Source organism: Podarcis tiliguerta (genome assembly GCF_965153285.1).
Source record: "Podarcis tiliguerta genome assembly, chromosome: 11".
Classification (NCBI taxonomy): Eukaryota; Metazoa; Chordata; class Lepidosauria; order Squamata; family Lacertidae; genus Podarcis; species Podarcis tiliguerta.
In genome coordinates, this window is record NC_139544.1 from 29,688,733 (window position 1) to 29,711,235 (window position 22,503).

Genomic DNA, 22,503 nt, shown 5'->3' on the forward strand with positions numbered 1-22,503 from the left:
CCAAAAGGCATCTTAAAATGGGCCAATGAGTGGCCTCTCCTGGAGGTCAGTGCCTTTCTATCTACAATCCTTTCAAAAGGAATTATCCATGAGCATTTCTATGATTCTAGCATTAAAAGGGGACAGTCACATCAGCTGAGCGTGCACCTGTGGCTTAGAGATGGACATGAACGGGATAGAACTGACCCCTCGTTCTCCTGCCACCTTGAGTGTCTCTTTCTCTCCTACTCTAAATTAAAATGTTTTCCTAAAAGCCATTTGTTTGATTTTCTATATGCAGCTTGCACAGATGCTATGTGGATGCCAGAAAGCTGTTTAACATACTAAACGGGATGAGCTCCTAACTGAAGAATTGGGCGGGGGGAGTTGGGGAGGTTTCTCGGAGACATTTGCTTGAAACATGTTTTTCGATCCACCGAGCATCTTAGCGCGTGTCTCCTCTCGGCAGAATTCAATAGCTGAAACCAGCAATGGCACCCAAAGCACCTCTTCTCTTCTTTAAGCTGCACAATGCCGGCATTCTACAGCCACTAATATGCCGGATCAATAGTACAAGTGATTCGGCTTCTGTCCTTTGAGATTTCTCCCCTCTCCACATCGCTGCAGCGTTAGTCCTTTGCATAATCTCAACCTTTTATCCACAGGCCCCGATTCTAGGCTCTTTTGTACATCCACCTATACAGTGGAATAAAAAGAGTCTATTGCTCAAATGTTATCTTATGGTGTGAAGGGGTGTAATTAATAGTCAACATCTACTTTATTCTATACATGACACAGTACTCATGCTTAGTTCACAGGATGTATGGCTATGGAGGGAGAGGGGCAGTGAGGTACTGATGCAGGAATGGGAATTTGCATCTCTGGGATGCTTTTTAATGGACAGGTTCCCCTTCCTTGCTCTGGAATGGGAACAAGGTGATAACAAGGCTTTCAAGTTTTGCTGTTGTTTGCGGCAGATTATCATAGCCAGTGTCAGAAAATGAGGAAAATAGTCAAGCAGAAATGAAACACTTCAGGCCCTTGATGGGGTCCTACTTCATGCTAGACATTAAAATGGGAGCACTTTTTGCACAATTGTTTGCATTTCTTTACTTTTATAAAAATTATCTATTGCATCATGTAATTTCTCCATTTTTCTTAAAGTAATCCATTTTTACCTTAGTTTTTAGTACATTACAAGTGTTGCTCAAATCCTGCAAAAGTTTTTAATTGTTTACAATGTTCTCTTAGGTAATTTATAATTTTTCCCCCATTTCTTGTTAAGGTTTCTATCTTCCTGGTTTCTGATTTTTTCGGTCATTTTCGCCATTTCAGCGCAGTCCATCATCTTTATCACCCATTTGTCTCTGGTCAGAACTTTGTCTTCTTTCCATCTCCGGGCCAGTAGTATCTGTGCTGGTGCTGTCGCATACATAAATAATAGTTTCTGCTCCTTTGGTAATTCTACATCTAATCCTAGTAAAAACGCTTCTGGTTCTTTCCACAAATGTAATTTTAAACATTTTTTTCAACTCATTGTATATCATTTCCCAGAATGCTTTTATTATTCTGCACGTCCACCACACATGGTAGAACGTGCCTTTGTTTGCATTTCTGATTGAAAGCTAAATGGGGAAGCTCAGTGGGACAGCACATGTTTTGCATGCAGAAGATCCCAGATCTAGTCCTGGCTGCATCTAAAGGTCTGCCATGATGAGCTCCTGCCCTTCAAAATTTAGCAATACATGACTGGGGGTGGGGGCAAGCTGGAGTTTCCCAACTAGAATCTTGAGCTTCCCCCAGATACAGAATGTACCCCTAGCAAAAAAAACCCCAAATCCCCTCATGCAAGCATACACTGAAGGTTTCATGCCTCTCAGTATTTGCTACCACATACCAGTGGTTCCATTGTATAGAAGGGAATATCAGCACTTCCTCTCTCTGCTATGTGCTGCCTCGCTTGAAACAGAAAACAGGGCAGCCCCTGAGCATGCAGAGCAGTGTGCGCGCCTTTGTTTGGGCCCCACGGATCCTGCCTAGTGAGGGCAATATAGAAAATACTGTATCAGGTACCTCTACACTGTACTGATAGCAGCAGATTCACACACTTTTCTGTATGCTCACAAATTACTGATTTGAAAGGTTCATGGGCATGCCTAATTTTAGCAAGGCTTGTTACAGAACAGTGGCGTAGCGTGGGGGGTGCAGGGGGGGCCGGCCGCACCGGGCGCAACATCGGGGGGGGGGGAGGCGCACTCGCACTCGCAGCTCTCTGCCCCTACCTAAAATCCACGGGTTAGGGGGCGCAAATTACTTGCCTTGCCCCGGGTGCTGACAACCCACGCTACGCCACTGTTACAGAAAGTGATCCATGTGTTGCTGCCCACCTTGTTGACTGCCTGGGTGAGGGAAAGTGATATTTCTTCTCCAGATTTGATTTAATCCAAGCCAGAAAAGAGCTGGGGCTTTTACTGCTCACATCCTCAGTGCTAAGCGTTGCAAACCTCTGCTTTGGATCACAGACTTGTAGCATTGGAAGGGGCCCTTGAGTCCAATGAATGACTTTTGATGGCATCCCTGCTTATAATATATGTATATTATTGTCAGGGAAGAGACACGCCAAAGAGAGCTTGTACATGCAAGACAAGCATGCATTCTGCTTTCCCCACCTCACCCCAGCTGTCCTCACAGGTTCCAGGGATTATGCATGATGAAACAAGAGAGGATGTCATATTAGACTTTGTAGTAAGCTCTCTTATCCCTTTCAGGTGGGCAGCAAGAAAATTTCCCCGGCTTTGCTACCATCTTTTAAAGCGCTAACAAGTGTTCTGTGGTTTCTAAAAGACTTCTCTTTTTCTTTTATAGCTACAGGGTTACCACCCCGGTAGGTAAGGAAGATCTTTCTTCAGTGCTCCACGAGACACTTTGTGAAACGCCATCTAGCTCAATTCAAGGAAGAATGGGTATGTCATAAGCCAAATGATTTTATTTTTTTACTTTGTTCCCAAAAATCCTAGGATACTTTATCTTTTTTATGTTGTAATGCAGGAGTCTTTTATTGATAGCCACCTACTTTTCCTGATCTATGTTCTGACAAAAGCTTGACCTCTTAACACGTCTTCATTTGGAGCGTGCTTCTAAGGGCTATGAAAGGTACCTGGGAAATTTAACACGGTGTTTGAAAATGACTTTCAATCATAGCTGCTCGATGTTTTTACCAACTAAATCTGACTGGGCTGTGCACCGGAGAATATTTTTTTCTCAGTCATGCATATTTGTGCATAAAATCACCAGAGCTGAACAGGAAAAATCAGGGGAGAATCTATTAAAGGAACTATACAGGTTTGAGTCCAGCTTCCCAAGGCCATTTAAAAACAAAAAATGTCATTGCAATCCAAAGAACTGGTTGCATCCGAAGTCTGCAGCCAAAGAACTGGCTGGTTAATTGTACGCCCCTGTCTCACTTCAGTCTTTTTCCAAAAGCCTCATCCTCCACATATTATTCCTCAGGTTCCTCTTTAGTAATCCACGGTCTCCCGTTTTAGTATGGATAGAATGAATCCACATGAAGAGGGGTGGCATTGTGGTGGCAGACTCTGTCCTGATCAACATGCATTCATTTTAATATATGAAATTGCTTAGGTATTTCCAAGCACACAACATGTAGACTTGCTTGAGATATTGCAATCAATGCACATAGGTGAGGGGGCAGATCCCACCTCTGATATGCCACCCTCCCCATGCCTTTTTCTACTCAAATCGAGTGTATGAAAAGTGCTCTAGTCTTCAGGCATCCCTTGTGCAAGGCGCTAATCCCAGCCAAACTGGCAGCTTCCCCTTCCCTCCCAGAAATTGGATTAACAACTGCTTTGTTCCCTCATCAACTGAACATTTTAAGCTGCCCCAGCTGCTCAGGTGTCAGACACTCCACTTTCACAAGGGCAACACAATAATAAATGGCCGGTTGCAAAGGGCAACAAGGCTTTTGCACCTTTAGTAGTTGTACAAAAGAAGGAACTTGGGCACGTTGGACTACTTGTCGTGCAGGGTTAAGAAAAGCTGCATCTGCCAAATCCCATCTTCTGCAGAACTATTTAAAGGAACAAGAGCCTTGCTTGCTTTGCATTTTGTCATGCTAATCACTGATGAACGGAGAAGTTCTCCTCGAACAGTGAAAATGCAATGCAAACAGCATGTAACAGACACACAAATTATAATGGAAAGTGTACTTAGAGAATGAATAATGAATAAGCAGACATTGTTCGACAAAACATGTTAATAATATAATACGGCAATACCTTGCAAAAATGGGGGATCATATGCTATCCTGCTAATGTGTATAGTGGATATGTGATTGCTGGTCATTTTCTTGTTCTTTTTATGTACATTTCCCAAGACACAGATCCCATATTTCACACATTTACCATAATGTGGGTGTGTGGGTGCATGTCTGTGGGAACATTAACTATACAGTATCTTCACCCCAGTCCATTAACCATAAAATGGGTGAATATGTTTCCTTTTTCAAAACGAAATAAATAAATATCCCCCCCAAGTCCATTTATGTTATTGTTGTTTTCCAGATGGGAAACTGAGGCTAAATTAATGACTTGCTCAAGGCCACCAAGTCAGTCTCTGGCTCTGCATTCCAGAGTCTCATTTGCCCAATCTAAGTCAAGCAGTGTATATCCTCTAATTAAAACAACAGCACACTTCTGAAATGTATGCTTTCGTGGCTGTTCACTGACTCTGTACAGCATAACAGGGATGTTAGATCGCTCCTATATCAGTATGCATACTTATTAAGCAATTATGTGCTTGAGCTAATTGCTTAATTGTGAAAAACTCAGCTCTTCAAAAGCCAGTTACTTCTTCCTTTTGATTCTGTTCCCATTTTGAACACTAAGCAGGTGCATGGTGATATTTGCTATGTTTGTAGCAAAACGAGTTTTGCTTTGAAGATTAGACTTTTTTGTTTACATTTATCTCAAGTCAACTCCAAGCTCTGACGACTGCTGGCATGTGGTCTTCAACTGTTGGCCCACTCCTGGTTGAGTTCAAGTTGTTTGCTGAGACTATTGAAGCCTGGTCATATGTGCATGCAAAACACTCAGAAGGAGAATTGCTATGACTTATGCTGTTCCACCAGAATTATAGCTCTTGTTCTATCTATCTATCTATCTATCTATCTATCTATCTATCTATCTATCTATCTGCCCATTGCTTACAATAAAGAGAATCTAGCCAGATCAAGGCAGCCTTTGTATGCATCTTGAATATAAAGTCACTCACATCTGTTCTGATCTTGACACTGCAATTGGTACAATCCCAGTGGAGGTATCCAAAGCACCACCTAATCAGATTTTATGGGATCGCCTTCAGTTATTGTGGCCTGAGGAAGCAGACAAGATTCTTATGACCTTACAGCTACTGAGACTTATTAGCTACTAAGGGTCAGCTGAGGGGGATTGCCTGGATGGGGCAAAGGGGTGGAAAATGCCTCCATGTCAGAAAGCAGTGCCTTCAGCTCCTGAGGAGCCCCTCTGGACCCTGCTCACAAATACCACTGTACTGGGAAAGGTCTCAAGAGAGATTGGGGACTAGGTTTTGTTGTTGTTGTTTTTTTGAAGAAAACATATTATCTAAGCACATTATAGTCTTCTTTCAGTCCTGCTGTTGGGATTAAGATATCCTTGGTTGCCCTGGTAGATGACCTCCTTTGGGAGACAGACTCTGTTGATTCACATTTATCTATCAGCAGCTTTTGATAAATCAGCCATGGTATCTTGCTGAACTGGCTCTGTGGGGAAGGAGCTGGAGGCACAGTGATATGGTGTTTCCAGTCCTACCTGAATGACGAGTTCCAGAAGGTGATAGAGACTGAAGTTAATTCTCCATGGCCGTTATGCTCTGGAGTATTACAGAGTTCCTTTCTGTTCCCCATACTGTTTAATAGTTATATGAAATCAGTGAGGTCACTAAGGAGTTTGGCCTTGGATGCCAATATGGTGCAGATGACACTCACCTCTAGTTCTCCCTCTCACCTGAGTCAGCTAAGGAGGTGGATGTGCTGGACCAGTGTCTGAACGCTGTGATGGGCAGGATAAAGGTCAATGAAGTTTGACGGAACTCTGGAAAGCCACTGGCTCTGTGGGTTGGTAGTTCTTGGGGCTGGGACTTAGGCAGGTGACCTGCTGGATGTGGTTGCATCCCCCCTGAAGGAGCAGGTGTGTAGTTTATGAGTAATCCAAGATCCATCCTTGTCTATCAAAGGCCTGGAGTTCCTTTGGCCAACTACGACTGATTCTCCGACTATGACTGCTCCTTGTTAGAGATAGCCTATCCTCAGGAGTAGGGGTGTAGATGTAGAACAGCTTATTTTTAGGAATCAGATTTTCTGCAAAATGCAAAAGAAAAGAAAAGAAAACGTATGAGCTGGTATTTTGATGACAAAGATATCACAACAACCAAAACTGTGTGCATGAGTAACACCAATTCCACAATAAACTCCTATCTGGAAGCCCCCAGAGCCTCAATAGTGATGTTTTAACATTCATTGGCTTGCCATTTATAAAATGCCTCTTTTCAACCAATCACACCTTTTGCCTCTATATCTTACCTTAGCTGTTGTTTTTGTCGACCTTGAACATGTTTGATCTGATCCCATCTACCTCAGACACAGATGCCTTTGTTTTGGGCATCTGTTTTTGCACTCTGAAAAAAAGAAGCTACTGATAGTTATTTTGTGCCTTGTTTTCTTCTCAGCCGAAAAGAAGAATCTACTAGTACACCAGCACATCTGGGAGAAAACATGTTTTCTAATAGTTTGGTGAAGGTTTGTTTGAAATGGGGAGCTATCAAATTTGATGTATATGTTATAGGGAGAAAATGCACAATGATGCCTTGTTGGCAAATAACGGATTGCTGCAAGTCTAAAGCGAGTGTGTGTATATATGTGTAGGAATAATCAGCCTCAAGGTTCTTTTCTTGTATTGCTTTCATCTTGGGAAAAGTCCTTTAAGGATATTGAAGCTTGATTTGTTTTCCTACTTGCCACTTGCAAGTCTGTCCAGTTCACAAACTTGCATTTCTTTGTTGTCTCTCTGGTTCTGCTGCCTTGCACAGTACTTTCTCTCACTCGATCTTTATTAAAAAATCCCTAGGCCCCAAGATAAAACAGATGCCCTGATGTAGTGACTGGCATATACCAGCTATAGGCATGTTCACATGAGAAAATGCTTTGACAAATATTTCGTCTATCTGAGATATTTTCCAGCTGAGTTCCTGCCCTATCCTGTTCCCACCACATTCTCAGCATTGCATTGTGAAAAAAGTAAGGACATTTAACTTCAGCAGCCAGACCCAGAAAGTCAGGCTTTGGAAATAAGGATATTTCCCTCCTCTTTGTATGCCCCCTCCTGCTTAATCTTGCCCTTGTTAATGGGAATAAACTTCACTTCACTTGATTCTCTCTCCCCCCCCACATCTGTTTTCAAAAAGAGCAAATTGAGGAAGGATTTTTTTGTATTTCCTGACTACTGTCGTTTTTCTATTACAAGGCACTCCCTTATTATTGACAAATTACAGAGACTGGGGTGGGGGTGGGAAGGAATAACTATGTTGCCACTAAATTGGGCTTCCAACAAATACGACAATTTGGGAGTGGGTGGAAGGAACATGTTTACAGAAAAATACATGACTGCTACAACTTCTTCAGTAGTGAAATAGCAATATTTGTATTAAGTTTATTCTATTTTTAAGCTACTGATGCAACAAATATAATGTCTAATGATAACAGATTGGCAGTCTACTATCAATCAGACTTTTTCCATACAGTTCTGTAGTTCCTGCTTTTGGGGATCATTGCCAGGGAATACAGAGACATTTGAATCAACAACCACAAGGAATAACTCTGCAAACAGAGTATACCAAATCTTTCATATATCTTGGGAGATGGCCTTCTTCTACACATGCCAACACAAACTCCGAGGTCCCTTTCAGAGGCCCTGCTACAAGTGACACAGACAGCTAAAGGCACAGCACAGACTCTGAGCAGGCAGAAAAGGCAAGTGCACCTTGCTTCAAGGGAACCAACCTCCAGGGGCCAAGATCCCTTCTCCGCCCCTCCAATATAATATTTGAGGGGCCCCCGGCCCCAAAGTTGATGGGCATTGCCATTCAAATGGTGTGCATGCACAGCATCTTGTGATCAGTTGTACAGGGTAGAGCTTACCTGGGCCTCCCCAATATTTTATTCAAGTTGGCATCTCTGCTTTGCTCCAAGCACCCCATAACAGGCAGACCTAATAATAACAGTAATAATGATAATAGATATTGTAATTCCTTACCCACCCTTCACCATAAGGTCCCTGGGCAGGATAGAACCATTAATAATACAATACTAGAAACAGGTTTGTTTGTTTTTTTAAGAATCCTAGCCTTGACTCGAATACAGTTCAACCCTGTTTGATTGCCTGATAGTAGAATTATTGAGCGGACGTGGGTGGCGCTGTGGTCTACACCACTGAGCCTCTTGGGCTTGCCGATCAAAAGGTTGGTGGTTTGAATCCCCACGACGGGGTGAGGTCTCATTGCTCTGTCCCAGCTCTTGCCAACCTAGCAATTCGAAAGCACACCAGTGCAAGTAGATAAATAGGGACCACTGTGGCAGGAAGGTAAACAGCATCTCCATACACCCTGGCTTCTGTCACAGTGTTCCATTGCACCAGAAGCGGTTTAGTCATACTGGCCACATGACCCGGAAAGCTGTCTGTGGACAAATGCCAGCTCGCTTGGCCTGAAAGGGAGATGAGAACCGCAACCCCATAGTCACCTTTGACTGGACTTAACTGTCCAGGGGTCCTTTACCTTTTTTTTAACCTTTAGTATAATTATTACAAGATTAATTTAAAATAGTGCAATGCCAGTATTGTATGGTGGATAGAATACAGAGAATCAGGTTTGACTTCCCACTGAGACATGAATTCACTGGGCGACCTTGGGCCAGTCGCCATCTCTCATCATCACTCACCTCACAAGGTTCTTGCAAGGATAAAATGTGTGTGAGAGAGGGGGGAAGGCACCTGTATACTACCCACAACTCCTGGCGAAAGTGTGAGGAACGTAATACGTAAGTATTTTATGTTTCTCTCTCTCCATCCATTAAGATTTCTTATCACTGTAAGCAGTAATTGTGAATTCTTTAACAAATACCAAAAATGCAGCCAGAGGGTGACTCAATATGATACACATGGTTGCTTGAGCAACAGACTAGCAGTACCCTCAGAAACTCTGTGGGACAGCGATGGCAACCACAAGGGGTAAAGGGGTCACCTCTGCACAGGGGCTTCTTTCATTGACACAGACGGTCAACTAGAGGGCACATGCACAATGTTTCTGGCACTCTCTCTGTGTGCACGAGTCCTAGAGCTGCAGATTTTGGGCAGGATGGCATCATATATTATTAACAAGCCAGAAGAAAAAGCAGGCAAACAGCAAGACTCGAGGCTAACAGAACAATGTGGTATTATTAACTGGGTTTTACTGGAATAGAGGAAACGACGAAAACAAAATAGAAACCACCAATCTGGCCTTCCTTCTTTTAGCATTTAGTGAGGCTGTTTGCTTTTGTAATCTTTTTTCCCTCCTGAAAGGGACTCTAGTGATCTCTTCCATTTCATCATAGAATGTTAATATTTCAGTTTGTTAGCTCTAGCCTAGCACCCCTTCTTGGAGTCCCAGCTCAGCTTTTTCCCTAGCAAAGGATGAAGCAAGCAATAGGACAGGCAGAAAAACCATTAAGTGGTCTGCCAAGGTCCTCAGCAATTTTGAAGTGGTCCATGGGGAGGAAAAAGGTGGGAACCACTAGTATATGATATATTCATTGCCTTGAGAGCAATAACATCTCTGACAAAATGTTCTGTAACCACTCGACTGATTTACACTGTATGGGATACAGGGGCATTAAAAATAATATTGAGAAACAACATCAACTTAGTTAGCCCTCAACATTTGTGAAAAGTTTCTTTGAAAACCCAGAAAGCTTATGTTTTATTTCTGACACCCGAAGGCAATTTCTTAATGCAAGCAAGACAATTTGCCCCAAGGCAGAATGATTTTTTTAAAAGAGTATCTGTATAGATAAAAATCCCTTGGTTATTTAGCAATAACATACAAACAATATCAAGAGCTTTCATGTAGCATGGATCCATATGTTCATTGTGTTGTGGTTGAGGGTTTTTTTTGGGTGGTGGTGGTTAAGCACATAATAACTTATCAGCAACAGGGTTCTGAATAATATTTGCATTTCCAGTTTAGTTTGCCCCCCTCCCCTGAGGAATCAAAAATATATATCAAATCTTGGCATCATTACTACCACTTCTCATCATGAACTTCAGGAAGATATTCGTGTGCAGATCAACTCACTCTTATTTAAGCTGTTTACTCTTTTTCAGCGACACCGTTAACCTATCATTTTAATGGCATCTTCATTGCAGTTGCTAAATTTATGAAATTACTGCTTTATTATTTGGTCTAACATTTTATGATGGAAATTTCAACATGATAAAAATCAAAACTGCTTGTATCCTTTCCTCCATGGGTGGGAAAAGGAGCATACTGCAAGACTTGACTGGGGGCTTTGAAGCTACTTTGTCTTTTTTTTAAAATTAAAAAAAATTCTTTGAAAAGGATCAAGCAGCTGAACATCATGTGTGTTTTGAGTAAATCAGGTCCTTGAAACTAAAAGTGAAGGCCTGTAAATACTGCAAGGAATATAAATAAAAACTAGCAAGAATCCCATCAAATCATGTAACTAGAAAGGGGGCTATAATGGCAATCTGTAGCTATCTCTGTTGTTGACTGTCAGTCACAACTTCCTGGAATGGATCTTTCCTCTGGTCTATGTTTTCTCCTTGCTTCCATCCTGTGGGGCTCTTTCAGCTCTATTACCGCTTCCTTCCCCAAGTCACACAATACCTTGTGGTTATGTTTCCAGACAGCAGCTATGCTGTTGCTCTTCACTGACTCCCCACATTCATTCTTGGCCTTGCTTAGCAGGGCCGTCGTTGGGTAGGCTTTGCCTAATAAGCCCCATCAGCTGAAGCCCCACACAAGGACTTCCACTTGCACAATGGGGCTTCCCCTCTCTCCTTCCCCTGTGTCCCCTTCCCCTGAAATTGGATCGGGGGATTGGGAGAACCCTCAGAACAGTGTGCAGAGGGAGGATGGGGGGATCACTCCATCTGGTGAGCCGAAATGCTTGTGTTGGCAATAACATTCAACTCCACCTTTTGCTCTTTCCTAAGTGCCTAGTGTATGAAGCACACAAATGAGAAGGGTCCAATATGAGGGTGGGGATTGGTCTGATGACTGCTGATGTCACCAAAGAAACAATCACTTTCCAGAGCAGGGATAAATGATGCTCCCCCCCCCCACATGCATGTCTAAAGGAAATGGCATTTGTAAGGTTCCCAGGTGAAACATCCTAAAACACAGTGTTACTACCTTTCTATTATTCTCAGCTTTCATACAGTACTTTGCCCACAATGGCATAGCAGATCAAGAGATGATTAGACAGACCAAGAAGTTCTCTTCAGGTATTTTTCGCCATACAATCTCATTTACGCACTCCTACTGTTGCACTCATGGGACGCGGGTGGCACTGTGGGTAAAAGCCTCAGTGCCTAGGGCTTGCCGATCGAAAGGTCAGCGGTTCGAATCCCCGCAGTGGGGTGCGCTCCCGTTGCTCGGTCCCAGCGCCTGCCAACCTAGCAGTTCGAAAGCAACCCTGGGTGCAAGTAGATAAATAGGGACCGCTTACTAGCGGGAAGGTAAACAGCGTTTCCGTGTGCTGCGCTGGCTCGCCAGATGCAGCTTTGTCACGCTGGCCACGTGATCCGGAAGTGTCTTCGGACAGCGCTGGCCCCCGGCCTCTTGAGTGAGATGGGCGCACAACCCTAGAGTCTGGCAAGACTGGCCCGTACGGGCAGGGGTACCTTTACCTTTACTGTTGCACTCAGTGCTGGCCCTTCCCCAACGTTATTGACTACTACCACACTGAAATAACTCTCCTGTATTTTTAAAGATCATTTCCCATCAATCAATGAGGAAAGAAATTGCATTTGAAAGTTATAAAAGTGGAGAGAACATTTTTGGTGAAATGTTCAAGGGTTTTTTTGTGCCTAGGTTACTTTTGAGGTGGCCAAAAGGTGCTTGATGTCCTTTCTCTCCCCCCTCCCCATTAATTCTTCAGTGGTCTTCAGTTTACAGTCTTCCTGGATGCCTACACTTCCCATGGTGTCTTCAGCTGGGTTCTCCCTTCATTGCAGAAGGAGAGGTGCAAAGGGCAGACACCTTACCATGTGCTTGACCACTCTTTGGTGTTTTTTGTTTCAAAGTGAAGTCTCTCTTTTTTCAGTTTTAAAGAAATCAATGCAGATTTTGTGTGTGTGTGTGTGTGTGTGTGTGTGTGTGTGTAAAAGGAAGGGCTTCCTTAAAAAACAAAATTAGTGAGTAGACTAATCTTACTGCAACATCCCTCTTATCCCAGGCCTTTGGCTAATTAAACTATCTATGGCTTTTTATACTGTGGGAAGTATTGTTTTTGTTTGTTATGATGGTATTTTTTGTGTTTTTATATTGTAAACCACCCTGAGATCTTCAGATGAAGGGCAGTATAGAAATTCAATAAATAATAGTAATAGAAATGCTCAGCAGCCACCTGTCCCTGCTTTCCACACTTAATTTGCCATGCAATAATTCCGCCCATCACCCTTTTTGAGATCAGGCAGCACAGGCAGCTGGGGAGGCTGCAAACTGCTGCAGAAATATTTAATATGGTCACCTTTCAACAATAATGTAAGCTCAGTCACCCACCAAAAGTATATAAAAAACCCTAAAACTCTTTGTAAAGGAAGTATGAGCAATACACAATGTAGGAGCCTCTTTTCCAGGTGCACCAAATGAAGACATGGATGACAGGTTTTGACACAGACCTACTACCAACACGATGGGGGAAGATGTGAAGGGGGGAAGTTGCTTAACATGTGTTGGTTGTCCTCTTAGCTGGCATGCAGGGTTCTAGCTCATGGAGACAAGAAGAAGAAGAAGAAGAAGAAGAAGAAGAAGAAGAAGAAGAAGAAGAAACAACCTACTTATACCCTGCCCATCTTACTGGATTGCCCAGCCATTCTGAATGGCTTCCAACATAATATACATAAATAGGCAGTCTTCTCCCCTTCTAACTTCCTGATTCCCAAAAAATGACAGTATGAGGACGGAGTGTGATGATGCATGTAGGGCGAGCAGCTTCACCCAACTGCCTTTCTCCATGTGATTGAAAACCCACGGAGACAAACGTTCAAAAAAGGCCTAGAGGCCCACAGAGGTGTAGACATTGTTACACAAGATTATTCCAAGAGTAGACATAGAGCCCAAGTATACAACACATTATTCAGTTCCTTTTGAAAACAATGCTATCTGGTAATGAAACAGACCAGTAAGGACTTTATACATAGAGTGAATGCTGTAAACATACAACAAAAATGATGGGCTTGCAGCCTATCTTGGGGGAGGAAAAAAAGAAAAAAACCACAAGCCAAATTAACTGTGATTTGATGTACACATGAATATTCAGTTGTGCCTCAGAGGAGCACTAGGAAACAAACTTAATGGAAAGAAAAATGTTTTTCAGAAACCTATTGCTGATAATTAGTAAATTGTTACTAACGTCAATAAAGTATGATTATGATCATGCAAATCCCTCACATCCTGCGTGAGTGATTGCTGACTATTAAGCATTTGATGCTTTTATGTGAAGTGGAATGGGGAGAAGACACCCACCAACATACTCAAGTTGTCCAGTATGTCTGCTTTGCTGCCAAGGATGAGGAGAGTCAACGTTACCCAGTTGCACCAGATTGGTTAACAAATAAAGTAGAAGAGGGGCCCACTGTGGCATAGTGGCAAGTGTGTGAATGCCTGGATGGTGAAATGAGCTATTGTGGGCCATTGTTGGCTACTAGCCATGATGGCTATGCTCTGCCAGCAATGCTTCTAAACACCAGTTGCTGGAAACCAAAGGAGGGGAGGTGCTCTTGTGCTTGAATCCTGCTTGCAGGTTCCCCACAGGCATCTGGTTGGTCATTGTGAGAACAGGACGCTGGACTAGATGGGCCATTGGCCTGGTCCAGCAGGCTCTGATGATGTTCTTATGTGCTTGCACCCCTCTATCTCTTCTTTGGACATGTGTCTTCTTTGGACAGGCTCCAGTTCCAGACTTCCCTTGAAGACCTCGTGCTGATTCAAGCAAGAGTTACAGAATTCATGGGAGCTTCCCTCCTTGTCTCTCCCTGTGAGCATATATTTCAAAAGTCTTGGCATACCAAACTGTTTTTAATTAATTGGCAGAGCAAATTGTCTGAAGTACCCAATAGTGTGTTAGTCATTGTCTGGACAGTGGTCTACATCCTTGTGGTTTAGCGAATAAAACATTCTTCAGTTCTCTGTACAATAAACAACACAGATCTGTGCTCTGTAACCGGTGACATTTTTCTTTTCTTTTCAGACGAACGAAAAAGGAACAAAGAACCACAATCAGTAGGTTTTCTAAAGCTGGACGTCCTCGTTTGCAAAAGATAGGACAGGACAACCTGAATTTAGTGGTCATCTGTGACAACTTATTAGCATGCATATTAGCATTCCATTAACATTTTTGTGACAATATTTGTTTTCCCACTATTTAGGTCCCTTTTCGTTGCTAAAGGTGACGCAAACTCGTTATTATTGGCAGGGTTATCAGGAAAGAATTATCCTTCGACTTCGGCATTGACAGGTTTGGCAGGGACATTCTGTAACCATTTAGGTAAAGCAACTGGGCTCATGAAGTGGACTCCACATTGATTTCTTTCAAAAACTTGCCAGTAGGTGCCAGTGTGACAACGCTAATATTGACTCCTCCCTGCAACCAAACGCAAAGGTCTCTTTCCATGGTGAAAGAACCTTCTCTGAATCCAACTCACATCCCCCCCCCTTTTGTGAAAATGAGACTTTTCTGAATTTCATTTTTGAAAACACATTTAACTATCCTTCAAGACTTCTTGCCTGATCCTTTAACGCCAGATCCTTTACAGTTTTTTCTTAAATATAATTTAATTTCTCTCTTGTAAAATTGAAATGAAGTTATCGTATGCAAGGACAACAATAATTTCACACTGGCATCCCACCCTTGCTCCTCAAGCCATCAAAAAATTTATCACAACACATTTTTTAGGTAGGCTAAGCCAAGAGCTCGTCTCAGGTCACCCATTAAATTTTATGGCTGAGCAGGGATTTAATATTAAACCCTCTTGCCACTACACCACACCATTTCTCTCAAGTGGAGACGAGGAATTTTTTTAAAAAAATAAAATGTTCTTGAAAAAAGTCTGGGTATGTGTCACTTACGTAGTATCTGTTGCCAGAATCTTCTTTCATACCAACTGAGGATTTTAAAAATGGTGTGTGTGTGTGTGTGTGTGTGTGTGTTTATTCAACACTTTTCCTTTTGAACCCCATTCAGAACTTGATTCTTCTATCTCCACCTCTTAGTTTTACTTCAGTATTCATAATGTGCGTTTTAATGAAATGGCCACCAAACTTTCACCCACCAAACTTTTAAAAAGGTGGGTCTGAGACCAGTGTTGACTTTCAGGTACTGTATAAACTTTTTATTTTAAACAATGAGCATTTAATGATTTATTTATTTTTGTCATCAGTAGAGAAGAGGCCCGTGCAAGTCCGTCCAGAGCTTGCAGTTTAACTCTTTGTAATGAATATTCAACATCACAAGCATATTTATGACAAGAAATATTTTCACAGTCTGATGTGTGGGCAGGAACAAATTATTTCCTTTTGGTAACCTTCCTCACCTCACAGCCTGTATGCTCATCGTCAAGGAGAAGCAACAGACGTTACTACTTCTTTTCGCTCAGCTCAATTAACTACATATAAAAGTTTGAAAAAAAAAAGAAGAAAAGGGAACATAAGGAAAACATTACTTTTTTTTCTTTCAAACAGGCAGGACTTGTATGAGCTAAAATGACTTTGGATCAGATATGTAAGCAATAAAGCAAACACTGAAATGATATAAGAAAGGAAACATATTTGCTTTACTAGATTGGGCAGATTGTGTTCCCCTTCTTACTCCTATTGCCCCAATCAAGACGCACAGCCAGCTTAAGAAATGTGAAGACAGAAAGAGAAAACCTGTAAAAAAAAAAAAAAGTTCCTTCCATTGCCAAACTAAGCAGAAATCTTTCCAGTTTGGATTGTACAGCTTACATAAACCTATGCTTTGAGGGATTTTTTTTATGAGGAAAAAAACCCCCACTGAAAATTAACATCAGTGATGTGTAGTGAATACATTGTATGAGAAAGGAGAAGGCAAATGTGAAATGGAAGGTGTGTTAGTTCCCAGTTTCCATATCTGACCATTTTACCTAATCATCATCATCATCACCTCAGCATTTCCAGCAGACATGGGAAGCTTTTTCCGCATAAGCCTGCATTGTAACAGGGGATTGAATATCCTAAAGGCTTTCTTTAGAGCTGTTCAGTTGTGACCATTTAAAAAACCACTAAGAGTGGTATTGTAGGTTTTCTGTGTGCTTGCTGAATGGTGGAAGAATGGAAAATTATCCTAGTAAACAGGAGTTCAGGTCAGAGGTGCTCCGGTTATTAAATCTGATTATTCACCTGGATGGTTTCTGTCCAGTGGTATTTTAGGCTCTTAAAGAGAAGCATGTGGATCATCATAATCCATGCTGCGAAATCCCCAGCTATTCTACTTCTAAGATCTCCCACTGTCATCCTCAAAGGTGGTAAGGTGAGAAGAAAGTAGATCTTTTTTTTAAAAAAAGAGCAAAACACAGCATTCTGTAGAGCTCCAGTACTGACATTTTCTCTTTTACAGCTTAATCCTGATTCCCAGGGTTCTGCAGCCTGAAAACAGTACGAAGGCAAAACTGAAAAGGAGACCATTCTTCCCAACCTTTAATTCTGGGGGGCTTCTGAAATGTCAGAAGTCAGGTTCCCCTCTACTGAGAAATGAAAGCAAAAATGAGGAGAAAGCCCTTGAGGAGCACCTTCACATTTTCCCTCTTCCCAATGTCATAGCCAGCTTTTGGGTATACCTGTATTGTATAATTAAATTTGTAACTGAAGAAGATGGGGCAAGAATAAGATAGTATATTTTGTGATATGTCGTGATGTAAATGTACAAACAGCTGAGAAATAGTCCAGAGGTAATCTTCCGATTGGCTTTCATTTACCTGCAGGGTAATGAATAATTTGTCCCTATAGTGAGCTCCCAGGAGGTAACCAGGGAAAGACCACAAGGGCGTCATTGTGGCCACAGACTCTATATTAGCAAACACGGGGCCAGATGGTCATGTGCAACAACTGCCTTGACCAACTTCTTGCAAACACCACAAGGAAATCTTTGTTGCTGGTATGTAACTCTTGCACATCCCCAATCTTGCACAGAATTGGGTCTTCCCAAGTATTCAGTACATCCCTAGCAACTGTGTCTTTGACCCTTTGGCCAAAGGAATGTCACACTTCCCATGATGCATAGCTGTAGCTCAGTAGCAGACTTCATGCTTTGCATATAGAGGGACTATGCTGACTATGTCCTGCCAACCTAGCAGTTTGAAAGCACATCAAAGTGCAAGCAGATAAATAGGTACCACTCCGGCGGGAAGGTAAACGACGTTTCCATGTACTGCTCTGGTTTCACCAGAAGCAGCTTAGTCATGCTGGCCACATGACCCAGAAAAACTGTCTGCGGACAAACGTTGGCTCACTTGGCCAGTAAAGCGAGATGAGTGCCGCATCCCTAGAGTCATTCGTGACTGGACTTAACTGTCAGGGGTCTTTACCTTTACCTTTCTATGTTGACTATTGTCAGCGAACTGCCATCAGTGCCGGAGGGAGAGAGCAAAATCCAGAGGGATTTCGGAGAGTGTCCCGGGATTGGGAGAGGCAGCCCATCTTCTGGGGAAGAGAATCAGCGTAGCACCAGTGGAGAAGGGGGGCAGATGGGGGAAGCGGCGAGGCGGTCCCATGACTCCTTGCCGGGGACCAGCGGGGAGAGTAGAGGTCCTCCGCTGCCTACGCCCTCCTTGCGCAGAAGGCTTCTGCGCAGAGAGAGTAGGAGGAGACTAGACGTCAAAGAGCTTCTTTGCTGGAAGAAGTTTAAGAAACGCCCACTGATGGATTCTGCCAGAGATTGAGACAGCCACGGTGAGTGGCTGTCCAGACAGAAAAGGTTCACTCAGGCAATCCAGCCAGGTGTTTGCGCCGGCTTACGCACGAGCAACCCCTAGAACCATTACAACTATGAACTACATAGATGGACTGATCGAGCATAAGGTAGCTTCCTAAGAGAGGTGAAAAATCTTGTTTTAGCCCTGTATTCCTGCCCCCTTTTATTGGTGAACGACAATCGAAGGAAAATCATAACAGTAGTTCCACAGTAGGAGAAATTTTCTTTCTTTCTTTTTTTCTTACTTGGTGATCATTGGGTTCAGGCTTTTAGTTCTTTTCTCCTCCCTGTGTTCAGAGATTCAGCTTTTTTTCTGACCAAAACTTCTTTGTTTTAGGAAGAGATATTTTATCTTTTTGCCCTTTGCTGTGATTGTCAGTTATTTTGAAAAGGACACTGTCTTTCTAATTATATGAGCTTTCATACTGAACAGGTAAAAAAAAAAAAATCTAAACCCATCAAGTTATATGCAAGCCCCCCCCCCCTTTTCAGGTAGCATTATTAATGCCTGTCATTTTGAAGATAAATGCATTTCCTCATTTTCTACGTTGAACAGATGGATTTACTGGCATGTAAAATTTGTACCTTTCAGTATTTGAAACCATGTTATATCTTAGTGACCCAGTTCTTTCTCAAGCAACACACCCAGACCTGTGCAGGTGCAAATGTTTTAAGAGGATGCACTTCCATCAAGATTGAAGGAAATTGTATAGGGGGAAAAAGAAAACAAAGACAGGAACCCGAAGTTCAAAGGCGATTACGGATAGGAAATTTAAACCACTTTGTGATGCTACACAAAATGTTGCAGTGCGAAGTGTTGCTTGTTCAGGGTTTCAGCCATTCCATTTCCACTTTCCTCACCCCCATTTTCTGCCTCCTTCCAACAGTTTATCAGCATTATGCAGTCACTGAACATGCTTGGTTCTCACTGGATGTCTTTGGACTTTTACAAACCTTGGGACTATACTAAACCTGCCTACTACCTTCCTCTTGTGTATGGCTGGTGCTGTTTTGGCTACTTAACCCAAGGGCAATGACAACCTAAACATCAGAAATAGAGGGAGTTACATACTCTGAGTCCAAAACAGCAGTTTTGCACAGCCTTCCCTAAGGGGGTGAGGGTGTAAGATTGAACTGACCCAACCCCCTCTGAGATATCCTTTCCCTCAGGAGCAAACTGAACCACCTTTCAAGTTGACCTCTGCGCATACAGGGAACTTGTGTAGGGAGAGTGGAATTATGGCAACAAATCCAACCCCTGGTCTATGTTCATTCACTAGACCCGTTGTTCCCAATGTGGGGCACATGCCCCACAGGGGGGCAATTTGATTTTTAAGGGGGGCAATTCCAGAATGAGTTAATAAGAGTGAATGGCCTTTTAGGCTTCCTCCATGTGAATAGGAGCTCACTTTTTGAATAATAAGAATTATACATATTTTATTAAATTGTTTTTTTTTGTCTTGTTTTTCTTTGATATTTTTTGTTGTTTTGTGTTTGTGTAATTGTGTATTTTTTCTGTTTTGATTGTTGTTTATTGTATGTTGTTTCATCTTTTATGTAAAACTTAATAAAATATTTATATAATAATAATAATAAGAAGAATTATATGTCACGGGGTGGGGCATCAGGGTTTTAGAGATGCTTAGGTGGGGCATGGCCAAAAAATGGTTGTGACCACTGCACTAGACCTTCAGAACAGTCCTGTATGCACATAGGCTCAGTATATACTTTTGGGGACTAAGGAAATGGGGGAAGGTATTGTATTGCTTTTGTTTTTATTATGTATTCTGTGTTTTTATCTTGTATTGTTATGCTGTGAACCACCCTGAGATCTACGGATGAAGGGCAGTATACACATTTAATATTTAAATTAAAAAACCAAAACAAAATACATTCTGTTTGCCTTTAAAAGTGAACTATCTGAACTGCCGAGCCTGGGGCTTGCTGATTAGAAGGTCGGCGGTTCGAATCCCCGTGAAGGGGTGAGCTCCCGTTGCTTGGTCCCAGCTCCTGCCCACTTAGCAGTTCAAAAGCACGTCAAAGTGCAAGTAGATAAATAGGTACCACTCCAGCGGGAAGGTAAACTGTGTTTCCGTGCACTGCTCTGGTTTCGTCAGAGCGGCTTAGTCATGCTGCCCACATGACCCGTAAAAACTGTCTGTGGACAAATGCCAGCTCCCTTGGCCTGTAAAGCGAGATGAGCGCCGCAACCCCAGAGTCGTTTGTGACTGGACGTAACTGCCAGGGGTCCTTTACCTTTACCTTTACCTAATTCAAAGTTTCTAAAACAATACATGACCTGAAGCACAGCCGCCCTTTGAAATTCAAACTTTTGAATTTGGCAACACAGTTTTCCAGCCAAGTAATGTGTACAGCAAATCATATACGAGGGTAACACGTGCATAAAAATGCATGTATTGGTGAAAAGGACCTCATATTACATTGGAGGAAATTGCTTTGCAAAAATGTGCATACAGTATTAGGGGAAATTGCATCCCCCAATATGCATATGAGGAGAAATTTGCACTAAAATGTTGATGAAGTTTTGTGAGGACTATAAAAAGAAATTGCAAATGTGGAGAACTGAATTGGAGACTAAAAGAAAGAGAAGCTGAGGGAAACCAAAACTGACTGATTTGCCCAACCCTTCTGGGAACTAACGAAAAGCATGGTTATTGACTGCATATACCCCCAAGCATTGTTTGGTACTTCTACCTATGCATCTGCAGAGAAATTAATGTGAAGCAATAACTGAGAACAGTAAGGCAAGGCAGGCAAATGATTTCCCCCTCCAGAAAGTGATCCACGGCCAGGAATGTGGGCTGCTTCCTGCTGGACTATTAATACATGTCTATCCAAAACGATGTTAAAGTACTGTTTTAGGCTCTCTTTGACATTGGCAGAGGTTTCTGGCACAGGATAGCCTATGGTCATCATGGGATGGTAAATCAGATGTACTCATTCAGCGGATCAAGCATGTGGGAAATTGAGGAAGGTGTTTTTCTGGGAGGTGTAATTGAGCTGGCATAAAATGCTCTTTTTTCTTCAGGCACACTAAACTGAACTGATTTCAAGCAGGAAGTCTGTGTGAAAAGATGTGTAAAACCCTTATACTGAAGCCAACACTCCAGGCTTTTCTAATTAGGTCATTTGGAAATTAAAAAAAGATGACCTTTTTGTTTCTGTGGTGCTTTCCTTTGGATCAAGTGTCTCTAATTATCATTTGTATTTTATTAAGCTGTCGACAAGCTCAGACCGTGTGCGCGAGGGCCTGTGCGTGCAGTGAAAAAGAAGGGAAGGTGGAGGGAATGTAGACCTTTGATGGAGCCCAACATTCTTCTGTCTTCAAACATGGAGAAAATTAGAAATTGAGAGGAAAAAACGTGCACAACTGATATTATCATTAGAAGAAGCAGAGGACCCGCTCAGATGGTCTAGCCACCAGCTCGGTTTGGGAAGGGCTATAGCTTACTGACATCTACTTTGTGTTCAGAAATTCTCAAGTTCAGTCCCTGCCATCTCCAGGTAAGGACTGAGACTCCTGTCTGAAATTCTGAAGAACTACTGCCAGTCAATAGAGACAGCAGTGACCAATGGACCAATGACCTGACTCAGTAGGAGGCAGCTTCATATGTTCCTATGCAGAAATAACAGTGAGCGGTCTACTCACATGAGCATTGGAACATCTGGTAAGGCTATTCATTCACTGAAGCCCTATGGGCATTCTGTGACTTACATTGCTCACGCAAGTAGATGGATCATGTATGTTTTTCATTTCAGAACCATTCTTTTAAACTTGTCTAATATTGTTCTGGGTGTTAGAGAGGATAGTTGAGCAAATGAGTCAACGATTAGATTTTCCCCCGAATCAGCTTTCGGATACATGGAATTTAAGTGATGAGGTAACCTTATGGCAGTTTTCTACTTTAAATTATTTAGGGCTATAAAGCTTGCTTTACTTGTTGGTAAAATCTGCTCTGATATTTATTTTGCTCCTGAGTGCTGGAAGTTGATTATACTGCAGAAGCCACACAAGGAGTGATTATGATGTTTTCCTCAGTAGGACATTGGCTAACTTTTCTGTAGTGTTTGTAATAGATGCAGTCCCTAAATTTAGGACGAATTCCAAAAGACCTGTAAGTTAGTTCATCCCAAATGTTATAATGAACTAAAAAGACAGACGGAACTTTGGGGAAAACAATCAGTGAGTTTCTTGAATG